This window comes from Phlebotomus papatasi, chromosome 2 (assembly GCF_024763615.1).
Source record: "Phlebotomus papatasi isolate M1 chromosome 2, Ppap_2.1, whole genome shotgun sequence".
Classification (NCBI taxonomy): domain Eukaryota; kingdom Metazoa; phylum Arthropoda; class Insecta; order Diptera; family Psychodidae; genus Phlebotomus; species Phlebotomus papatasi.
The window spans coordinates 64,960,878-64,969,582 of record NC_077223.1 but is presented as its reverse complement, the minus strand read 5'-3'; positions in this window follow the sequence as shown (position 1 = coordinate 64,969,582).

Sequence of the window (8,705 nt, the reverse complement as noted above, 5' to 3'; positions counted from 1 at the left end):
ACAAGAATCACAAAAATCGGTAAGTTGTGAAATATTATTAGAAAACATGGCTTTGGATGGGATTGAGGGGGGTAGGGAGGGGAAAAGACGTCTAGATGGTCTAGATATATTGTTTTTTTTATAGGGGGTCATCGAAGACTGGAAGTCGATATCTCTTACTGTTTAGGCTCCAGATCGGTGACAAGTTGAAAAAAAAGACGATTATATAACTGCTCTCTCTTTGAGTTCAAGCAGTAATAAAATAATAAGAGATTATTAAGAATTTTAATTTTTTACTAAAATGTATTGTTTTTTGTTTAGTAAAATTGAATTTTTCATTAACCATTTTGAATTATTTATTGACCAATATATTTTTTTTCCTAGGAGTATTTCATTCTAAGGTTCCAAATAAAGTATTGAAAAAGTTTTCTGTTTGCTATTTTTATGTGACAAAATAAAAAAAAATAAAATTTAATTTTTTAAGCAAAAATAAACCTAAAGTTCTCTTTTAAATTGAATTAAGAACTCTATTCGCATGAAGAAAAGAAAGAATTCATTACTAAAAAATATAATTACTAAAAGCATTTGTACAAAAATCAATTATTTCCACTAAAACTGTTTGTTGAAATATAATTCATTGATTTTTCAATTCCAAAAAAAATATATTAAATTTACCAGCATATACCAATTATATTCTTTTGGATTTTTTTATTATTCGGAAAACTAGAAAGAAAAATTTTCCATGAATTTACGAACAATGAGGCTTCCATTTTCTCCGTCCAGCTAACACGAAATGGCACTTCCTCTTCGTCTCCTTGTAGATGAAATCTTCTCCTCGACATCTCCGATATGGCTTTCCGAGGTACTTTGGGTATCTCATACCCATCTCAACAATCACTCGGGCGTTTTGGGATGGTGTGGTGGATATATCTTATGAGAGGCAGAAGCAGATGTCGAAATTCCCACCGAATAATATTGGATGTGGTGGAAAATAGCTTAAGATATGCGCCATCCTGAGGAGTCTCGAGGGAGTCCCATGGCCGGGGGAATGTGATGAAATTCACCTTAATGTATTGCATTTAGTTAAAATTAAATGCTCCCCGAGGCAAATTATATTAATACAATTCAACAAATTCACATGAATCTACAACTTGATCTGTTCTCCTCACCAAAATTACCATGGGCGCGATAAACGTGCTCACTGGGGGGCCACTCGCATAATGATGAAGAGTGAGAAAAATCTCGATGGGTGCCCCCAAAGACACATTTTAGGATGGGGGAGGAAGATGTACACGAGCCATGGTACTTCTTCTTCTGGGAAAAATTGTAGAGGATGAAGGGGAGACATTTCCACGGTGGCGAGAAGAATTGTGCATGGAGCCAAAAATAGCTGCTCTTATTGATTTTATGCACGTTTATTGTGTAAATATTGCAATTTATTGTTTCTCCTCTTTCCAACTTCCCTGGAGTTGTCGTAAATTTACCAGGTTTACATCGGAAGAATAAATTTTGCGAATGGGTAATCATCAGGGAAATTCAGTGCTTTGCATTTGAAACAACTTTTATTTATACAGTTATTAGTATGAAAACTTCAACTTAGAGCTTTTTTATCATTTATAAATATAAGATGAAAAGTTAGAACACAGGATAAATTTATTAAAATAAAATACATCGACGGTCATCAACCGTTATCGTATCTGCATTTGTTTTGTATATTCATTTAGCAACGATGCACACGTCGCTCCTTGCATGAAATGCTCATATAAAAAAATGCAGATACGATAACTCTCGATGTAACCGACGATACATATTAGCGTTATTAAATTTTCAAATTAAATAAAGTAAAGAAATCGTTGAAGTTATTTTCATAAACTAATAGCATAATTTTGAGGACATAGAAGAGAAAAAAAGAAAAAAAACAATTCTTTAAAGAATAACAGTTTAACGAAGACCGAAAGTCGACATTTCTTACCGTTTGATCTTTACACCCTTAACACCGGACGATTGAGAAAAAAAGGACATACGCCGTAATTTTTAAACGATCTTATAACAGGCTCTTGAAAACGTAACAAGGAAATCCAAGACAAGTAAATACAGTGGGTGTCAATAGTTTGTTGCCTAATCTATGTTTGAGAAATCGAATAAAGAAAATTATAGAAAAAATACTTTTTAATTTTTTTCTTTTTGCAGATGAGTTTCCTGTAATCCGTAGATATTATTTATATTTTTCAAAAAAAAATTAATTTTATTTCATATCAAAAATAATTGTTTTGCAAAATTTAGTTATTTTTGAAAAATCAAAAGTTTGTTGCCTCATTTAAAAAAACTAATTCAAAATGGTGAAAACTTACTTAATGCAACCAACTTAATGTAAACTGGTTACATTTTGAGGTCATTAGAGAAGCAAAAGGTGTATTTGTACATTTTTTAAGTTGTCAATGGTAAATATATGCATATAAAAGTGATGATAAATAATAAGAAATAATCTGTTTTTTGATAATTTAAAATTTAGGTGAAAAATGGCAAATTACAAAAAGTTTAAAGGTGGGAAATCGCCCAGAGATACTGTTTTTTTTTTATTATCTTATTCATTTTCAAAAATACTTTAAGTGTTCAAGTATTGATAACTGATAACTGAACATATACATCACGGATCACTCTACTAAACCTACTATCCCTTGTACTATCCATAAGAGCAACGTAAACTTCCTCAAAAACGAACTTTTTATCGTCTGGAAATACAGTGAGTGTGGGGTAGTTTAGGACAGGAATATCACATTATATTTCTAAGATTCCAAAAATTAGGGTAGAGTCAGCCCTTTTCGCCATGTAAGCACTTTTTCGCCACCTAATATAAAACAACTAATTTAAGGCATTTAAGAATAAGTAGTATTTCAACACTCATAATATGTTCTGTTCTAATATCCCAATACGTTATTACGTCTCTTAATTAATTGAAATTCGCTTTAAAACAGGTGGCGAAAAGTACTGAAACAAGCATTATTGGAGAAAATGCATATTTTTCAATGAGATTCTCTAAAATTCTCGAGACGTATCCTAGATATAGATAGATATTACTTCAAAGTATCTTTATACAAAAATTCATTTTAGTCTGACAATAATCACACCTTACGAAGCCCCTGAAGCTTAATGGTGGCGAAAAGTACTGACTCTACCCTACCTAAGAATTATATAATCTCTTCATATGGCCAATACCCAAGAGAAACACTGACAGGACTTAGTTAATTTGAATGTTATTTTGTAACTAGGATTAGCCTTGGATCTATCACCACGATCCTCACTTAAAACAAGAACAATTTCGGAAAACCAAAATTGGATCTTCAGTTTCAAGACAAAAAAAAGCTTCAAAGATCGGCAAAAGGGTTTGGCTTTAATTTTTTAGGATGCTGAAAGAGTATTTTTATAAACTGCACTACCTTCCCCTATATCTATTGCACACTTGATGATCAAGCAAATCCAAAAATATCTGGGAAAGGCCCTGTCTTTAATCTTTAAAAAATTATTTTACAAAAATGAAGCACTTGTGCACAAAGGCTATAAAATGTCGAAATTCAAATATTAAAAATACGAATTACTAGACATTCCACCAATTTCGTGAAGGATGTTTTTTTTTTTGAAGGATCGCTGGGCCAGGAGCATTAAAGTGATGGAAATCCAAGAAGATAATTTAAAGGAATAAAATGTAATTTTTGGAATACGCTATTGTTTTTTCCGTATCCGCTCCAGAGATCTAAAGTTTAGATACATGGCTTAAGGGGTTACGTGGATCAAAAAGAGTGGAAAAAAACATATTTTCTCTATTTTTTTTAACATAAGACATTTTTATTATTTAGAATATTTTATTGAGCTACCTTTTGTACATTTACAAAATATTAACATAGTAAGTGTTCCAAATCAATGATTTGCTTCAACTTCATTTGAGAATATTTTAATTAATTAAGAAATAAAGGATTAAGAAAAATAAATCAAGCCCTAGATAATATGGTGCTTACTGATTTAATTAATACAATTTAATTTAATTTAAATTCTTATGCATATAAAAGTACAACATTTAAACTATATTTTCTGAAATTTTCATTACAAAATCTTAAAAATTCAGCTACAAGGACTTGATTTTGAGCCTTTTTTGAAAAAAAACACATACTTTTCGTGGGCAATATTTCTCAAACTATATACATATAGCATCAAACAATTCCTGTTAGCTTATGATTTAAACTTGTACTTAAATGGTACATTTTTTAAAATGAAATTTGGTATTATGGCAGAATTTAATACAAAATTTCAATTTTCGACCCATTTTACACCATGTTTTATCTTCTAAAATAAGTTGTAATTGAGGTAAAAAAAAATCTTACCATTTCAAAAATCGTCTCATGAAAATCAGGTCCTTACAGCAGAATTTTTAAGATTTTGAAATGCAAATTTCGGAAAATATAAAGTAAAATGTTATCCTTAACAGCTCGAATTAAATATTTTCATTAAGATGTTGAAAAAATATTTAAAGGAAATATGTTGCTTTTTTTTAATATGAGTGACTCACGTAACCCCTTAACTTCACTAATTTCTTGTTATGCAAGAGTTTTAAAATAATTATGGTTAAGAATTAGAGAATAGAGGCAAGTTCTCCATTAGACTTTGAAGAAAAAAACTTGTATTTCTTGTATTTGGTATTTCGAGAATTTTGAAAACTAGGTTAAACTCCAAAGATGACCATAAAAAATCCTAATACCAAGGGTTTAGCAATATGTCTTAGCTGTTCTGCTCTAATTTCTCAAATGCCTAACATTTTAGGAAAATTTTTACTTGACTTTGCATATCAGAGATTGAAAAGTTAATGCAAATGCTCATTGTTAAGAAATTCAAGATCCTCGGAATTTGGACTAAACATCAGGTCTAAGACCGTATAAAACTAAACACTTTTTTTCCAGATTTCTAGTTTTACTTGAGAGAAAAAAGAGTTCCAAAAACAGTATTAGGGTAAAATGAGGTAATTTCTAACTATTTACAATTTGGGACATTTGAGATTTTCTCATTGTTTCAGATGAGCAAAGAGAAAACAAAGACCACGAAATAATAGAAAAAAGACGATTAAGAAGAAAAGGAACAGCTTTTCTTCTTTTTGGATCTCTAAAACAGTTTGAAAATCTCAAATGTCCCAAATTGTAAATGTTTCCAACACTGAGAAAAAAAGAGGGTGCGATTAACATTTTTTCCTCATAACTTTAACACTTTTTAGGTGTAAAAATAAATCAACATTTTTTAATGTTAATTTTACACATTTTTAAGGGTAAAATAAAACTGAAAAAGGGTACCTTTAACCCCTAATACACCTAAAAAAATAATATTTACACCGATTTTGGATCAATATTGTAGGGTAAAATTAACATTTCCGGAATGTTATTTTAACTTTTTCGGATTTCTCTCACTCAGTGAAATTACCTCATTTTACCCTATTTCATGAAGAACACTATTTAGAGGATTTAGAAGAGTATCTCTTTGCCATCTTTTAGTCTCGCCAGTCTTAAAAGAATATCCATTTAATTTAATTTTTTAACTACTGAAAATCCATCTTTTTCTAACTAAATATTTTCTGTAGTTGATTCCACTGCATTGGTTTTGTCCGCTTTCATGAATAATAGAAAATAAAACTTTATACAAATTTATTTTATTGTTTCTTTTAGAAAACAATATTTTTTTCAGAATTCACATTTCATTATTTTTTATTTTTCTTTTTCCTTTTTTTTGCTGCTGTTTTTTGACTTGTTTTTCTTTTTTCTTTATCACAATTGTAAGAGGGATGAACCCTATTTTTGTGATTTAATAAATATTACTATTACTATTACTATAATATGGATCCTGAATGGTTTATTTGTGATGTCCAAGCAATGCAGTACTAAAGACCTGAAAATTTACTAATTTAGGAAAATTATCCCTAAATTTATAAAATAACTCACCCAATGCATTGTTGAAATTGCATCTTGAAAATTTTGCAAAATGCAAATGGAAAAGAAGAATCATGTAAACACCATTTGGAACTTTTTCCTCACACTTTTCACGTCAGTATCCAACCACTTTCATTCTTATATTCCCAGAAATAATTATTTGCACAAGGTAAATGCACTTTATTCAATGGGATTGAATGAGAGATGAGTGTGTTCCACGGTTTAAAATTGAGAAGGAGATAATTTCAGCATTTTATAAACATGTTCAAAATTTTCTCACTGGCAATGCTTAATGCGGAAATTTATGGGGATATTGTCATAAAATGCAACAATTTCCTCGTATGTTTTTGCCTCAATCTGGCCATGTTTCTCTTTTTTTTTCCTTATCCCTCCCCAGACGTGATTTCATGGGATTTTGAGGAAGAAAATCTAGGGAAAATTGCGACTTTGATTTATGCGTGGAGTGTCTCGTGGTCTCGGTTTAGATCAAAAGATGATTGCCAGACAAATTTGCTGGGTATATTGCCAATAAATTCCCACAATGGTGTTCAGGCTCATGGATGGGAGACGAAAAGAGTCCACACGCAGCTCTAGTGAATTATTACTTTGATCCATCATCGGGAAAATATTCTAATATACCGAGAATGTCGGAGTTTCCAAAGAAAGGAGCCACAGAATAAATAAACCACTGAATGTCTTCAAGGTAAATAACTTTTATATATCCTCCACTCGATACATTTCAGATTGAGATGCAAGAGCCTAAAAAAAACCAAAATGTGGAGGTAGGGGACTTTGCAGTTTACTCGAAATTGTAACAAGAGATTTTCTGTATAGGAATGTTCATAGATGATTTTAAATAGCTTCAAATGTGGAGTAACCCTAAAAGTATGTAAATAATTTAAGAACATTTTCACAAAAAATGGATTTATAAATTGGAGCTCGAATCTGTACTTAAAAGATGATGATGAGCTTAAGTAAACTGTGTAAAGTGTCTTTTTCTAAACTTGGATGATATTTCTGATTATTATTATCATTATTAAAAAAGCAAGAGAAATTTTTTTGTTAGCTAAATAATAAACTAATTTAATTGTTGAAAACCACTCCAATAAAATAAGGATGTTGCTTCCTGGCTTCCTTTTCTGTATTTTTTCTATAATATTACAGAAAATTAGTGTTTTTGCACTAGATAACATGTAAATAAACATTTATTCTTTTTACAGAACGCAGATTGAGATCAAATTCTGCATAAAGGAGCATATATATAGAAGTTTCTTTTTGGTGCATTGTGGTATCGAAATTATCCAATAAAATATTTCAAACAAGTCTCAAAAAGTAAATAATTACCTGCTTTTTGTGATTTAAATGTCCTGTAAAAGATTTTTTAAGATATCTATATATATAATCGCAATAAGATTCCTAAATGATAGGGAAAAGGCTCATAATTTTGTCCAGTTTCTTATTTTGGACACTTTGAAGACAAAATTGGACACTAAAAATAAATTGATTAAAATGAATGGATATTTATTCCAATATTTGATGAATAATGAATTCTATCTAAATACTTGTTCATTTTGGAAGATTGTAACACTAAATACATTAAATTTTGAATATGATTTGTGTTAAAATTGCTTTGTTGAAAATTCAGTATGAGCAATTGCTTACGAGAAATATGACAGAACTTCGTGTTTACTTCAGTCTTATTTAGCTGTGGTGAAGTACTAATAATGTTTCTTCGCTGTTTTTGAGTGATATTATTGAATATTCATTGAATATTGTGTTGATTCACTTTAGTAGTGATTTGTACATTTGACCTGAAGTGAGATTTGCCTTGTTAATTAGATTTTTCGTCTGAAAATGGGAATTTTTTAAGAGATTTACCAGTGAGGTGATACTCCTTATTTTGGACAGGTGTTTTTTTCACGAAATTTCATGAAGTTTTAGATTTTGTGATGACTAGGTTGGACAAATGCCTGGAGAAACTAAGGAGCATCATCTCTACGAAAGAGATGTAGTGAGAAAAGTCTTGAAAGGCTCCCGGAAAGGCCAGCGGATGAGCGAATCCGCACGTACTTGGAGTACCGAAGTCAACTCACTTTAATGAATGATATGGAAAGTTTCCGGGCTTCTGTGACATTCTACGTTTCCCTTACATGAACAGGAAGAGGACTTGGTAAGATTGGTTCATGAAATGAAGAACAATGGGCATCCTGTTGAGGCCGATTAGCTGTCCGAATTTACAGCCAAGTTGTCCAAATTAATAACCAAGTTGTCCAAAATAAGAGCCAAATTCACCTCTACATATCAATTCATTTTTAAACGTATTAAAACTTATTTTAGTAAAAATAAGGCGATAAATATCTTGCCAAGTTTCTAAACAACCCTTCTGAAAAGAGAGTAATAAAAAAGTAAATTAGTATTGAAAATATCGCACTTCAAACTTGGAACATCGATGCTTATAAGCAGACTGGACCAAATTATAAGCCTTTACCCTAAATATCTTAATCGAAGTTCGAAGAGACACCTCTTCGACAGGGAACCCCTTTATTGATACTTTCGTCAAAATAGCATTTTTTATTATAATAGCATAATAATATTATAATATATAGCATTTTTCATTATTTTACTTATAAAGAAAAGTGTTCAAATTTCATATCCCAAATTATTACTGGAAGGTTATCACTACTTCGTGACACAAGTTCTTAAAATGTCAATATACTGAAAAAAATATGTTGGTAAACGGACATACGAATCTTATTTTTTTAA